General features: G+C 44.2%; 1 long non-coding RNA gene across 4 annotated transcripts in view; it reads left to right on the top strand.

Annotated features, from left to right (window-relative positions):
* The window catches only part of LOC149749021 (uncharacterized), a 498,387-nt gene that overhangs the window by 32,330 nt on the left and 450,292 nt on the right, over nucleotides 1-15,765 (top strand). For 3 of the 4 annotated variants that reach the window (XR_016393608.1, XR_016393605.1, XR_016393606.1), the window contains exon 2: nucleotides 15,657-15,748. This is a non-coding gene — a long non-coding RNA (uncharacterized LOC149749021). The remainder of the gene's footprint in view (nucleotides 1-15,656; nucleotides 15,749-15,765) is intronic. The other variant, XR_016393607.1, reaches the window with a different exon arrangement.

Below are 15,765 nucleotides of genomic sequence, written 5' to 3'. Positions count from 1 at the left end.
CATCCTGACACACACCTTCCTCGTCCCCTTTAGTGCCCATGTTTCTGAAGGGAAGCCTGTCCTCCATTTTGAAAGTGTGGCCTCCAATATCTTGCCTAAAACAGTACATTTTGGAAGATCAGGAATACAGATGAGAAATGAAAAAGTTCAAATGCTGGATTCCCACTCCCCCATTTTCTGGAAAGATTATTTTTCTTACTCTTTAGAATATAGCAAATAGTGTGAGATTTGTGAGTCCTTCTCAGTCAGATTTAGTCTCAATATGTAGACTAAAATCAACTTATTATTTGTTAATTTTGGGGGTGTATCACTCTTTAACAGTTATTTATTTACTAAATGCCCAGGGCTATGTACTGTATCTGAAAGTACGAATGATAAGTTTATGTTGAGCCATAAACCTTTGATTGGTGGATTTTGGTTGAAGTATCATGCCTAAATATAGTGGGCACTTGGTAAATGGTATGGTGAATGAGTATACTTTCATTAACCTAATAGTGAAAATTCACAGACCCTTCTTCACCTGTTTATATCTCACTTGGGCATTGATTTCATTTTGTCATTTTTTTTTTATAGCTTGCTGTTGATATGTTAGTCCCTCTGACTGAAATACTAACTCTTTTATGCAGGAACTAGATCGTTTCATCTCTGAGTCTTCCAATGGGGATAAGCCTAATTTCTGCACACAGCAGGTGTTCAGTAAATGCTTGCTAAATTGAATTGAGTTAGGTGATAAATTAGTGTTGTTTAGAAACCAAGGATACTGCAGTGTGTCCTGACATTATAAATGGATTCCCTTTGCACTAACTCTAATTCTCAGCTAGAGCTCCTGTTTCTCTGGCAGAAACTTCTCACTGTGGTCATTACAGTCTCTGAGGCCTATTACGTGGGCAAACTACAGCAGCAGTCTGACTTTTACTGTCTCCCTTTCTCCAGCAATCAAGTGAAAATGGCCCCAGCTCCTCATTTATGAAGTGCTACAGGATTCCTCTGCCCCAGCTGGTAGAATCAAAGCAACTATCAGGAATTTGCATATGTCTAAAACATCTGAGGAACAAGTTGACCAATTTGCATAAAAAACTTGCCTTCCTGGAACTTTGGGAGAAAGTTAGGAGAAAGATAAATGAGAGATGTGGGAAAGGTAAGAGACCCAGAAACACCAGAATCCAGGTGCTTTGGTTGTCTATTGCCACATAACAAACCACCCTAAAACTTAGTGACTGAAAAAACCAAAATGTTATTGCCTTTCACAGCCTGTGGGTTGCCTTGGCTCAGCTGGGTACTTTACATTTGGGTCTCTTACGTGGCTTTGTGTGATAGCAGCTAGGGCTGGAGTCAGCTGAGTGCTTGAGTGGGTTGGCCTCTGGGATGACTTCTCCACACACGTCTGGTACCTTAGCTGTATGGCTAGAATGGTTAGAGGCTGGCCAGGTCTCTCTCCCCCATATGACTAGTTTGGACTTCCTCCTTGCATGGCAGTCTGAGAGAAGTAGGATTTCTCACATAGCATCTGGCTTCCCTTAGAGCAGGGCTTCTTGACCTTGGCGCTGTTGACATTTTGGGCTACTTTGTTGTGGGGAGTTGTCCTGTGCACTGTAGGATGCTTAGCAGCATTCCTGGCCTCCATTCATTAGATGCCAGTAGTGTATCCGCCACCCCCACCCCCATGCTGTGACATTTAAAACATCTCTAGACATTGCCAAATGTCACCTGGGAAGCAAAATGATCTCGGGCTAGGAACCACTCCCTTAGAGTGAGTGTTGCAAGAAACCCAGGTGGAAGTTGCAGGGCTTCTTATGACCTAGCCTTGGAGGTTAGGCAGAGGTATTTGTGTTCTGCTGGTCCAAAGTGAGCCCTGGGGCCAGCCCAGATTCAAGGAGAGAGGACCGTACAAGAACATAAGTACAGGGATACAGGCTTCACTGGCCGGGGAGTCACCTTTGGAGACTAGTAGTTTGTTAACAGTTTACTCATGGAAATAATGTTCCAGGATTCTTCTTATGCTTCTTGTCAGCTCCTTTTAATGATTCTCTGCTGTATGCTCACTTTGTCCCCGTTTCTGTGAGAGGCACCAGATAAAATGACACGTAGGTCATGGTTCCTGTTCCTGAGAATATTGGAAGCCATTTGGGGAGACAGATTCAAAACCAGAGATTTTCAACACAACATGGTATATGATGGCACACAGAGAATGAGAGGTGTGAACGGAGCATGGGAGAGGAGTGCTTATTCTAACGTGGGAGTTCATACACGGCTTCCTGGAGGAGGTAACACCTGAGCCGAGACTTGAAAGATGAGTGAATCAATCCAGCGGAGGAGATGTGGGAAAGGCGTTCCCAGCTGCAAGCACAGTGCAGTGGAGCAGGCGTGCACATGGGTCTGTGCAGTGTCTGTGTAAGCTTGTTGTGGGGATGGGGCGGGAGCTGACGCTGCTTGGAAGGGGAGGCGTAGAAAGTAGGCACCCTGTGCACCAGGCTAAAGAGCAAAGACTTGATGTTGTATCTGTTTCCTGGTTACTGATTTACCAATGCCCAGTCACCAGGAAATGAGTAAACAGCAGTGAGGTTTTCCTTTTAGGTCACCAGCAACCTGAGGTTACTGTGGAGGCAAAACTGAGCTCCGTAAACCGGGAGTGACGTGATTCTCTACTTTGACGGGTGGAGAGGCCAGGAGGGCCATCTGGTGTGTCGGGTGCGTCCTAAGCGCCAAACCCTTTGACAGGGGCAAAACTGAGCACTGTAAACCGAGAGTGACTTAATTCTCTACTTTGATGGGTGGAGAGGCCAGGAGGGCCATCTGGTGTGTCGGGTGCCTCCTTAGCGCCAAACGCTTTGACAGGGGCTTTGGAGACCTCCTGTCCGTCAGTCCCCGTGACAGCTGTGTGAATGCATTCTAATCATTTGTAGAAGATGTCACTGAGAGTCTCAGACTTTAAGTGACTTGATCAATGTCTCATACTCAGTTGAAGAGCTAGGACTGTACCCAGATTTTCTAATGGAGATGTGTGTTGTGTGTGTGTGTGTGTGTGTATTTAGTTGTTGAGTGTTGTCTAAAAAGAAAAAAAATTAAAAAGAGAAAAATAAAACTGAGCAGCCTCGTGGGTTTTTGTTTTATGATTGAAGTGTTAGAAAATGCTGGCTTGTGCACTATGGAGAACAGTATGGAAGTTACTTAAAAAACTAAAAATAGAATTACCATATGATCCAGCAGTCCTACTACTGGCATATACCCAGAGAAAACCATAATTCAAAAAGACACATGCACCCCAGTGTTCATTGCAGCACCATTTACAATAGCCAGATCATGGAAGCAATCTAAACGTCCACCGACAGACGAATGGATAAAGAAGATGTGGTACATATATACAATGGAATATTACTCAGCCATAAAAAGGAATGAAATTGGGTCATTTGTAGAGATGTGGATGGACCTAGAGACTGTCATACAGAGTGAAGTAAGTCAAAGAGAAAAACAAATATTGTATATTAACGCATATTTTTGGAATCTAGAAAAATAGTACAGATGAACTGGTTTGCAAGACAGAAATAGAGACACAGATGTAGAGAACAAACGTATGGACGGACACCAAGGGGGGAAAGGGGGAGTGGGATGAATTGGGAGATTGAGAATAACATATTTATGCTAATATGTATGAAATAGATAACTAATGAGAACCTGCTGTATAGCACAGGGAACTCCACTTCCCTGTACAATAGAAACTACACAACATTGTAAAACAACTATACCCCAATTAAAAAAAAAAAAAGAAAATGCTGGCTTGTAATTATTGCCTCAGTGTGCTGGGGCTCTGTTAGGTGCCTGGGAGTGTCCACATGTCCCTGTGGTTCTGGTGCCTTCCCTTCTTTTTTTTTATGATTTTCTTTTTAAAAAAAATTTTATTGAAGTATTGTTGATTTACAGTGTTTAATTTCTGCTGTACAGCAAAGTGATTCAGTTATTCATATGTATATATTTTCATATTCTTTTCTATTATGGTTTATCACAGGATATTGAATATAATTCTCTGTGTTATACAGTAGGACCTTGTTGTCTATCCATCCTATATATAATAGTTTGCATCTGCTAATCCCAATCCCCCAATCCTTCCCTCCCCCACCCCACCTTGGCAACCACAAATCTATTCTCTCTATCTGTAAGTCTGTTTCTGTTTCGTAGATATGTTCATGTGTATCATATTTTAGATTCCACATATAAGTGAGAGCCTATGGTATTTGTCTTTTTCTTTCTGACTTACTTCACTTAGTATAATAATCTCTAGGTCCATCCATGTTGGTGCAAATGGCATTATTTTATTCTTTTTAATGGCTGAGTAATATTTCACTGTATATATATATATATATATATACACACACACACACACACACACCACACACACACACAGACACACACACACCACATCTTCTTTATCCATTCATCTGTCAGTGGACATTTAGGTTGTTTCCATGACTGGGCTGTTGTAAATAGTGCTGCTGTGAACATAGGGGTGCATGTATCTTTTCAAATTATAGTTTCGTCTGTGTATATGCCCGGGAGTGAGATTGCTGGATCATATGTAGTGTCTTCCCTTCTTGCTTATTAGCTGCTGCCCACTTTAAGATTCTGAGGAGCAGCAGCCAGTCAGCAGGGGTGTTTCTAATACACTCGAAGGATAAGGTGGAGGATTTGGGCTCTCAGTTAAAGAAAGACTCTGAGCGGACACCTGGGTAGACTTTGATTGAAATCCTTGTGCATTCATTCCCTGGGCGAAGCCACAAGCTACCAAGATGACCACGTTTGCTATTTTAAAAAAAGTACCCAACGTAATGAAGTCCAAGAGACAGCGTTTTTAATTGTGAAAATATGTCTACATGGATCCATGAAATCCATGAAACTATGTCTACTGTGGGACCCATGGCAAACCCACAGTAATAAATCTGCCCTTTGTTCCCAGGTTAAAGTTCCAACTTCTTTGCTTGGCAAACTGAGCATATCCCAGTTTGAGCCCACCTTCCTTCTCCAGCCTCATCTTCTGCTCTTACTGATACTGAAATAACTGTTTTTCCCTCAAAAGCCCGTGCGTTGAGCCTTTTTGAAAAAAATCGTGGCGCCCTCTTCCTGTAATTCTGCTCCTTTCTCTTTTTTGTCTAGTGACTCCTACTCAGTCTTTGAGATCTTGATTATTTATTTGGCACACATCTATGAGCACCTCCAAAGAGCAAACCCCTGTGTTATGTGGGGCAGGGGGACGAGTGATGAGTAGGACACAGTCCGTGACCTCAAAGGGACCACAAGCATTACTTTCTCTGTGAAAATACCTTTAATCCCTTTGGTAATTCCCAGATCATGCTCTGAGGGTCTTTAATATACCACTGATTACAGTACGTAGCAGTTATTTGTGTAAGTATCTAACTTCCTCATCAATCTGTGAGGGCAGAGACCACATCTGACTTGTTCATTGTTGCTCTTGTTCACAATATCTAGCTCATGTCTGGATCACAGTCAATACATATCTTAAAATAAATGAATAAATGAATGAGTGAGTGAACGGATAAGTAAATGCAGCTCCTTGGTGCTTAAGCTTATGAATCTTTACCCGCATATACCTCACAACAGTGGGTAGGGAGAATGATTTCCCTATTCTACATGGAAGGTCTCTGTGAAGATTTCTATATATGTATTTCACCTCTGAAATCTCTTAGTGGAAGAACAGGTTTTTGACACACAGCCAGCAAACCTGACAGAGTCAACTTGCTTTCTTTAAGAAGATTAATGAACAAGGACTTAAGAGAAGGAATGGGAGAACTGGTTACTAACAAGTAAGAACCAGCCATGAGCTCAGCCCTATTTCAGGAACAAACCAAACCAGGATCTTTAAGGTTGAGCTTGGCTTGGTTCGATTAATCCTTCTTCTCTTTGTGCCTTAGCTGCTCCCACACCCACCACAGCCTCTCGCTCATCTCTGTTGAATCATGAATCACGTGACAGCAGCACCTCCACGTTCTGTCCGCTGTTGGATCTGGCTTTTTCTTCACTTTGCTGTCCTATGAGGACAGAGGGCTGGAGGTGGAGGGAGAGTCCTAGATAAATAAGCCATTTTGAGTCTTTCAGAGCAAAGGCAGGTCTGGGTGGGCTTTGTGATTCATGGTGAAAGGAAGTTGTGGAGGAGGGAGGAGTCATGGGTTGGATGGGAATCAGCGGAGAAGACAGGGAGGTTGGGACATCTTATGGGGGTGGGTGGGAAAAAGTGAGCCACCAGAGTCAGATAAGGAGTGGAAGGTCTTTGGCACATGAGTGAGGGATTGTAGGCAGAGTGGGGACACAGGTAGGTACATTTTTCTTCTTCACAGGCAAATTTCTAGTTAACTTTCGGGATCCAAATTGAATGCCCCTTCCTAATGAAACCTTCTCTGGCTTTTCTGTTGTGCTCTGAAGTGCTAACACCCTTTGATTCCCTCCTCCACCACATCGTTTTGCACACTGGTTCATTCTTTCTCCGTTGCCCCTTCTTCTAGACTGTGAGCACACCAAGGGCTGAGGTCTGGCACACACTTACACTGACCATCTTTTCCTAACCCCAGATCGAGTCATGTGTCCTGACATGGTATACACCGCATGGTCTGAGTGAGGCATAGAGCATCTGAAATGAAGACCATCTTGGAAACTCTGGGACACATGGTGAAAACGTGCTTAAGACGCCTTGTGTACCAAGAGTTAGTGGAATTTAATAGTGTTCCTTTTATTGCCTTTCCCCCCAAATTCCTGGGTTTCTGCCTTTCCTAATATGAAGATGCATTTTGCTAAAATGATTCATTTTACAAAAGTCCTGCAGGCCAAACAAGAAGAGGCATGCAGTTAGGTTTCAAATGGAAATGCATGATCTGGAAATCTGGGGTTTCAGTTCCAGTTTAGTTTATAGGTTCAGCTAGTTGTTTCAAACCTCCTCTTCTAACCAGGATCTCAGACAGAAAAGTGAGGAGTGCCAACAGACCCAGCATGCAATTTTTAAGATCCTACTGGATGCCAGACACTTTTGCTTACATTATTCCATTTAGAACCATCCTAGGAGACAGGTAGGTATCAGCCACATATATTAAGCAGATGAAGAAATTGCTTGGCTTCTTGAGGGGCAGATGGGAGCTATGCAAGAATCATTCTGAGGCTAACCACCCACATCACAATCCAGACAGTCAGTAAAAACTAAAAAGAGCTCTTGTTTGTTGCGAATGTAGGGACGGCAGTTGCTCTTGCTGCCTTTGTAGTTAGGCTAGAGTCCCTTTTCTGGGACACTGGGGGGCAGTGTGGTACAGTGGTTTGAGCTTGGGATTTGGAGTAAGGGAATTTGGGCGTGGGTTTGAAAGCTGTGTGGCCTTGAACAAATTAAGCAACCTCTCTGGGTCTCAATTTTCTTGTCTCAAAATGGGGATAATCGGGGCTTCCCTGGTGGCACAGTGGTTGAGAGTCCACCTGCTGATGCAGGGGACACGGGTTCGTGCCCCCGTCTGGGAAGATCCCACATGCCGCGGAGCGGCTGGGCCCGTGAGCCATGGCCGCTGAGCCTGCGCATCCAGAGCCTGTGCTCCACAATGGGAGAGGCCACAACAGTGAGAGGCCCGCGTACCACAAAAAAAAAAAAAAAGGAATAATCACTGTAATACCCACCTCACTGGGCTGTTATGAGGATCAGGTGAAAATGGATGTGGGAAGTGTTTATTGTAAAGTATAAAGAGCTAAGTACATGATTCTAATGTTCTTGTAAGTGTGTGATTGCGGGTAGGGGCTCCAAAGGTCCTTTGTGACTAAAAATCATTACCCTCAAAACTTCCTTAACGATTAACATCCTTGACTCTGGAGATTCCTCTTGGTGTTCAGATACACTCTACAGGAGACCATTGCTCAAGTAAACATATATTCCCTGAGATGGAGGTGGGGAAGGGTACCCCAGTTATAAATGGGGGGTCCATTTATCAATTTAATCTTATAACAGGAAAGCAGGTCGTTCAGGATCCAGGACAGGTGTATTTGGGGAGCAGGAAAGGAAAGGTACCAGGACTGGATGTTCTGGGACGCCAGGTGAACACAAGGGCTCTGGGGACTCCAGCTTTGGGGTCTGTACTTTGCTGAAAGGAGAAAGGCAAAATTGGAAAGTGATCTCTGGTCAATGGTGAGTATTGAAGATCAGAGAATCTTGGAATCTTGAGGCAGGGAGGAGCTTTCTTGTTCTCCTAGTCATCTCCATTGTTTCCTTGTCTTCAGTTATTTATGCATTTTGCCATGTCTGCATGTGCCCTCTACTGTCTTCTTCTTGATGGTTTTCTTTACATCAGTTGACTGAGAAGTAAATTCAGCCTCATCTAAATCAAAGGTATCTGTGAGATCACCTTATAGCTATTAAAATAAAAAATATCTGTTCATGTATCATCTATAATCACCCAGTGACCACCAGTTGTCCATGTGCTAACTTTGTTGAAAACTTGTGTTCCAAATGAACCACCCACCTGAAGATGGAGTCTTCTCTGCAGCATCTTCAAGAAGTAGTCACCCTGCATATGTTTGCACACCTCTAGTGACAGGGAGCTCACCTTTTCTCTTGAGACAGCAATGCCAGAAAGTTATTCTGTAGATCGTGCCCAAATTTTCTTACCTGTAATTCTACCCATTGGCTTTAACTCTTGGGTCACATAAACTCTATCTGTTGTCACTGCCCAAGGTCACCGTTTAAAAATCTGAAGCCAGCTCTCAGGTATCCCGTACTTCAGTCAGTCTAGACACCCCCAGTTTAATCTAGTGTTCCTCTGATGACACCGTTGCAAGTGCCCATAACATAGTTTGTCAATGTTCTTTCAAAAGACTCCAGTTTTGGAGTTACCTCTTAAAATATAACTTCCACCATGGAACATAATTCTCTAGGTGTGGTCTGGACAACTAAGGTTGAATGTGACTGTCTCCTCTCTCATTCTAGATATGCTACCACTATAAATGCAGATTAAATAACGCCCTCTTAATAATGCACCTACCAAAGGTCAGTAGGTCCTCTGCAGAATGACTGTTTTTACAGCAGTATGCAGAGTATCCACACTCTTACCTGCCCGCCCCAAAGCCAGTAAAAGGCATGTGTGGGCTAATTGACTGCCGTCCTGGGCAGCATTCTTTAAACCTTTTTGATCATGCAAGCATCTCTGTAAAAATATATTGAGCATGCATGTCTAATATATGCATGTTTATTTACTTACAAATAGTATAATGGACTCATACACATAGTACATGAAAAAATTGGAAATTTAAAATATGAGATAAACCAATCAGAAATAAAAATTCTAATATATTCACCCTCACCTTATTGGATTCTCTTGCATACCCCAGCTTGGGATATTTACCCCCAGAACTCAGAACCCTCAGTGTCTTCCTGCTAAACAAAGCAGATCTCTGGATGAAAGGATTGAACCCCCAGTTGTGGTCACCATGCTCTAATTCACTGTTTTTCAAACTTCTCAGATAATGACAGTGACATGTCTAGGTAAGCACTCAGAAGAATCAGAGTGAAGGAAAAGGGGTAATCTCTATCCCAGCATCCCCAATTACTACCCTTGTCTTGCTTTCTCAACACACACACCCCATCTTTCACTCTACATCCTTTATGCATTTTATCCTAAAAGACTAGAGATGTCTTTGGAATGCACAGAGGTGTGGTGACATGCTAAAGAGGCAGTAGTGATTTGGGGTGCCAGAGAAAAGAGGAGAAATCTTTGAAATAAGATTCCTTCCAATGTAAAAACCTCAAGTGATAAATTGGAAGTGATCAGGCCTTGGCACGAGTTCAGAGGAACATGAACAAAGTGAGGGTGGATGTAAAGTCACTCCAGGGGGAGAGGCTGGAGCTGCTGGATAGCTTTAACTGGAAGAAGAGAGGGCAGGGCAAGAGTGTATTTTCAGATGCTCCAAGAGAGTCAGGCAGAAGTGGCTTTCACCCTCTTTCCTGGGGCACTCGGGGATATATTAGGGAGGCCTAGTGGAAGCTATCTAAAGATCAGCTGGGCTGTAAGAGTTGGGTTCTCCAGTTCCTGGAGGAGTTTAAGCATGAGCTGGGCAAGTAGCTGATGGAAGGCTGTAGAGGCCCACTAGCCTAGAGAGCTGCTGAGTTCCTGTGAATCCCAGGATTCTGAGCATCTAAGATAGAGTGAAATATGATTGGGAGGACTCCAGTTCCACCGGATCCCCAGTGACTCCCTCATGGGCCTGGAGTTCTGACATCCCTGTTTCTGCTGGCATGGGGCTACCTCCTTTGGCGAGGTCAGAGCCTAATGAGGTAGGTTGATCTGGAGCACTTCTGGCATGGCAGAGAGCCCTGGGTGGACCAGCACCTGCCGTAGTTGAGGCAGAGCTTGCTGGGTGTGCACAGGATTTGAAGGGAAGTGACACCCACATCGCCTTTTTGCCCTTGGTGAGCAAAAAATATGTCCTCTTCTGGACATCTTCCTCATCAGTTTCTCTCTGGAGTCATTAAGAAAGGTATGAGATCTGAAAACCTGGGGGTACCTCTTCTCTTTCCTGAAGGTAGGAAGAAAACATCGACACCATCCTTCTTAGCCAGTGTCATCTCCTATTGCGCGGCCTTACATCTTACGGAGTGTAGGTCAACACAGTCTGCTAATTTTGCCTCAGAAATGGCTTGGGGATCCATTCGTCCCCTCTGTAACTTCTCTGTCTCAGGCCCTTATCATCCCTCATGTGACAGTGACAAGGGCCCCTTGTTCTTTGTTCTCTTGGCCTCTATGCTCCCTCAGAGTGGTCAACCTGAAAAATGATCCAGTCACGTCATTGCCCCGCTGAAAGATTCTGTGTTCTCTGCATGCAGGATAACAACCCAAACTCAGCCTGTCGCAGTTTGATGCCACACAACCTCTCCCACCTCCTCTCCATCCAGGAGCCCCTTCTCACTGCACCCTCAGTATACCCCTGCCATGGGGAATCCAGACTTCTACTTATAGGGTTTTGGTTTCTCAGAATGCCCTTATCCATGTTTTCTGCTTGGAAAACTCCTAATCTTGAGACCTTCTCAAATGTCACATTTTCTTTGAAATCTTCTGACTCACCCAGGCAGAGTGAGAGTCTCCTACTTGGCTCTTGGAGTCCTTTGAGCCAGACTCTACTGTGTTGCCCTTTTTTGAGTCCACCTCTGTGGCTCATGTGTATGCTTACCAACCACAGGGACAGAGCTGTGCTTCATCTGTGCCCAGGAAATATTAGTCAAATGAATGAATAATCAAATTCCCTAGCCTATAATTCATTGACCTGCTGACCATCCCATAAAGAAGCATGATAGTAGGCTTGCCCATTGAAAGTCAGCTGAATGGCCTCTCATTTTCTTCAGAACTATTGGGTCTGTAGCAGAGAGAGTACTGTGTAAGTTCGCTAAGGGCTACTGTAACAAAATATCATAAACTGGGTGACTTAAACAACAGAAATTTATTGTGTCACAGTTCTGGAGACTAGAAGTGTCTGTAATCAAGGTATCGGCAAGGTGGGTTCCTTCTAAGGGTTGTGAGAGAGAATCTGTTCCATGCCTCTCTCCTAGCTTCTGGTGGTGTGCTGGCAACATTTGGCCTATAGAAGCATCACCTCAGTCTCTGCCTCCATCTTCACATGGTGTTCTCCCAGTGTGTGTACCTGTGTCCAAATTTTCTTCTTTTATAAGCACACTAGTTATATTGAGTTAAGGCCCATATTAACTTGATTACCTCTGTAAAGACCCAAATAAGGTCACACTGAGGTACTGAGGTGCATATGGGGACATAATTTAACTCTTAACAGGTACCAAGTCCTTGGGAATATGATTTTTTTCTCTCTCAGCATCCCTTTCCGCATGTGCAGAATGGGAGACTGAACTAGACAGATAAACCCTGAGGCCTCATTTATAATAAATTCATTCATTCAGTTAACAAAGAGTAATTGAGTGCATACTATGTGCCAGACACTGGAATTTGTGCTCAGTAAGCAGAGTTCTCTCAATGGTTTGTGCCCTTCCTGCTGAGCGAGACATAGTGAAGTGTCCGTGACATATCTATGGTCAGCATCTTCAATGCAACTGTGTCATTCGATTGGGAATCTGCCTCATCAGCTGTTTGAACATTGGTTCCACAATCTGAAGAATAGACCTGTGGTTGCCAAGTTTAAATCTTAGGCATAATCTGGTTATGAAATCAATTTGGAAACATTTTGAGTGAGCTGCATTGCTCAGTCATTCTCCAATCCCATGTTTCTGGCTTCAGGAGGGGCTGGCACCATCTATTTGTAAAGGAAGTAGTAGCACACACCTCCTAAGAGCTATGTTGTTGAGAACTGAGCCTCATTCTAAAGGCACATAACATAGCCAGGTACCCACAGACAGAGACCTAGGATTGGGCACCTCCTGGGGTGGTGGGTGAGCCATGCTCCCTGGGATTATTCCCTGGGCCTTGCCTCTTCCCTCATTGAGACCACCAGAACTGTGTTCATTGTTTAAAAAGTTCCCATAGAGCCAGTGCTCACCATGTTCTCTGGGGTCTGTGCTATGCACCTTAAATGCACCATGTTCTCTGGGGTCTGTGCTATGCACCTTAAATGCTTTATCTCATTTAATCTTTGCTACAGTCTTGTGAGGTCAGAACTATTACTGTGACCATTATGAGAAACTCAGTTGCTACGTCTTGAACCAACTTGCCTGAGGTCTGGTAGTTAGTAAGGGGCAGAGCAGGCTCTCAAATGCAGGTCTGTCTGACCCTAACGTGGGGTTTTTTACTTTCTGCTCTCTTGCCATCTCTTAACACATGGATCTGATCACGTCAGTCTCTTGCTAAAAACCGTTTATAGCTCCCTGTTGCCTACAGTGATGGCATCTTACCAGAGATAGGAGAACACTGTGATGCTGAATGTAAAATTTTGTATTTGTGTGTGTGTTTGTGTATGTGAGTGTATTTTCCGGGGAGAGGATTCAGATCTTGGCCAGATTCTCAAAGGGTCCCTGACTTCACAGGCTAAAGTACACATGCCTTAGAGAGGCAGTCAAGAGTCATCACTATCAGAGCTTCTGATTTCTCACTGGGGTTATTTCCTTCCACTTCTTGTTCAGATCTGTTGTTCTGAACTTCTAACAACTTTCTGGAAGGTTCCTTGCACTCTCACACCTTCAGGTTTGTGTTCATGTGGTTTCCTCTCTTGGTACTGCCTGCTATCCTCTTCCTCACCAGAGAAATTCCAGCTCATCCTTCAAAGTCTAGCTTGGATGCCACTTACATGAAACTATCCTCAATCCGCCCCCTGCTTTGGGCTTGTGTGAGTTTTATTCCCACTATGTATATAGAACTCATGACATTGCCTGGGGGCTAACATGGTTTTTGAGCCATTGGAGAGCCCAGCGTCCTCTTCATTCCGTACTGCCTGGTAGAGGGCCTGGCCCAGGGTGAACATGCGGGAATCATCTGTTGGAGTTTAGAAATCAATAAGAGTCGTTTAACTTTATCTGGGTCCCATAATCTAAGGGACACATTTTTAGACTCTAGCCTTGGAGATCAGGACTAACTCCCATCTTTTAGGCTATGTGTGTTCTCCCAGATCTCACTTTCGCAGAATGTTTGATTTGGGGAAACAAATTTGTGAAATAATAAGCCCTGTTATGCTTCTACTGGACAGAATAGAAAGAAAGCTGGACAAACTGGGAGCAGCCTCTGTGTAGTGACTGGTAGTTTTCAGAGTCACAGTGGTCAGATTTAATAGTGAGGACTTGCTCCATTCATCTCTCTGTTGCCTGCCATCTAACCATTCATCCACTCCATGAAATGTCTTTCTTATTAAGATTTTCTTTCTCTTTCCCCTTTCTCTCCTCTTCTCTTCCCTTGTCCTGCCTTGCTTCACCTTCCCTTCTGTTCTCTTTCCTTTACATATTCTGTAACCAAACTGTTTAGACTTGAATCTTGGTTCAGACGTTTACTAAATCTAAACCTCAGTTTCTTCATCTGTAAAATGGGGGATAATAATAATATCTCATTAGAGGATGTTATAAGGAGTTAATTAAATGAGTTAATATATGTGAAACTCTCAAAATTGTGTTCAGTCAACCTTAATGACTCTTGGTTTTCTCAGTGACATCTTTGTTTTTCTTAAAAACTTGCTTTTCTCTTGCCGTCTATCTCCTCTTTCACTCTCGCATCCTCTCTCTCTCTCTGTCTCTCTCTCTCTCTCTCTCTCTCATTTACTCAGTCCCTTTTTCTCAATCTCAGTCTTTCTCTCTCTTCCCCTCCTTCTGGGACCCAGTTCTAGGAGTTCACAGGCCTCTGTCTTCGCCTGACTTACTACATGGGAGGCTGGTGCTGGGCAGGCAGGAGGGTCTCAAGCACCTGCTCTGGGCCTGTGAGGCCTACAGTCTTCCCTAGGAGACCCAAGTACCCAGAGCCTTTAGGAGCTGCCTGGGCCTTTGTGTTATCTCCACCTTGGCCTAATGATTCTTTTCCCCAGAACCCCTGAGCAGCCCTGCTGTGAGCTCAGCCTAGGGGCTCCTGCACTGGGCAGCAGTGGGTGGGTGGTTGGCTGGGGGACCCTTCCTCCCCTTCCTTCCTCTCCTGCACAAGGTGAGGGAGACCATAAACCTTTCATTCATGCTTCATCTTAGAAGCTTCTGTACACTGAGGGTAAGAGTAAGTTTTCTTGGGTCCTCTCTCTTCATACCTGAGCCACGAGTAAGGCTTATACCAATTTTTGGCTTACTCTGTTAAGCCAGAGGAGGTTCCTGCTGGCACACAAGATGGAGAGCAGAAAGCCCCCTTCCGTCAACTGCTGCTCACTGGTGGCCTCACCGTGGAGGCTCTGTCAGCTCTTCCCACCTCCTCTTCTTTTATCAGGGCCCTCCTGTAGCCACTGAGCGTCTTTACTTTCATTATATATGAAAGCTCCCACTTTAATAGATCATGTTATTCATATAAGAAAGTGCATGAGCAAAACCCAAACAATACATTCACGTATTCAGAGGGGATTTTATTTCTTGAGAGCTGAAAAATGATATGAAATCTCTGTTTTTACCTTGCTTTTGGATAATGTAATTTCAGCATGAAGAATATGTTTTTAATGTTTTATTCTTCTTCCTAAGTAAATATACAGTCTGGCTTAAGTCCATCAAGTGTCCAAATGAAACAAAAATCTACCACTAAGTTTTTCCAGTTGAGCAAAATCTCTGTGATCTGAGCTGCTAATTGTTAGTGTCAGCTGGTTGACGTTCCTGTTTTCCAGGGAGGCTGGGTAGGGGGCAGCACTTCACTGTGTCCTCCCCATTCCCACCCCACTAGTCTCATTTCTAATTTTGCCCTTGGGGCAGCTCCTAGGAGGCCTGTTTCTCCTGCATTTCTTTCTCAGCCTTTTCTGTACAGAGTCCTCTAGCACAGAGGGAGGTGCTTCCAGAGAGATTTGACTTCCCTGAAGGAAGCTCTACTCCACAGCCCACTAGGTGGGGAACTGGCTTTTAGAGTTAGGGTCCTGCTTGCAGAATTTTTGCGGACATGCAGATTATTGAGTGGGGGGACCCTTTCCTAGCCTGAGGGGCAGGTTGCAGGCTGGTTCAGGGGTTCCTAGGACACAGAGGGCTCTGGGCAGCCTCTCAGGCTAATTGGGATTTATTCCTTTCCTTATTCATTCAGCAGATATTAAGTGAGTTCCAGGTACCGTGCTGAGCCCTGGGGAAACCAGAGTGAATGGGACGTTGGCTCGTTCTCAAGGGGCACAGATTCAGGTAAGAGAAATAAAAAT

Source organism: Delphinapterus leucas, chromosome 6, assembly GCF_059928025.1.
Source record: "Delphinapterus leucas isolate spDelLeu-1000000601 "Yukka" chromosome 6, BTC_Dleu_Yukka2, whole genome shotgun sequence".
Taxonomy (NCBI): Eukaryota; Metazoa; Chordata; class Mammalia; order Artiodactyla; family Monodontidae; genus Delphinapterus; species Delphinapterus leucas.
This window is presented reverse-complemented; position numbering and strand designations above follow the sequence as displayed.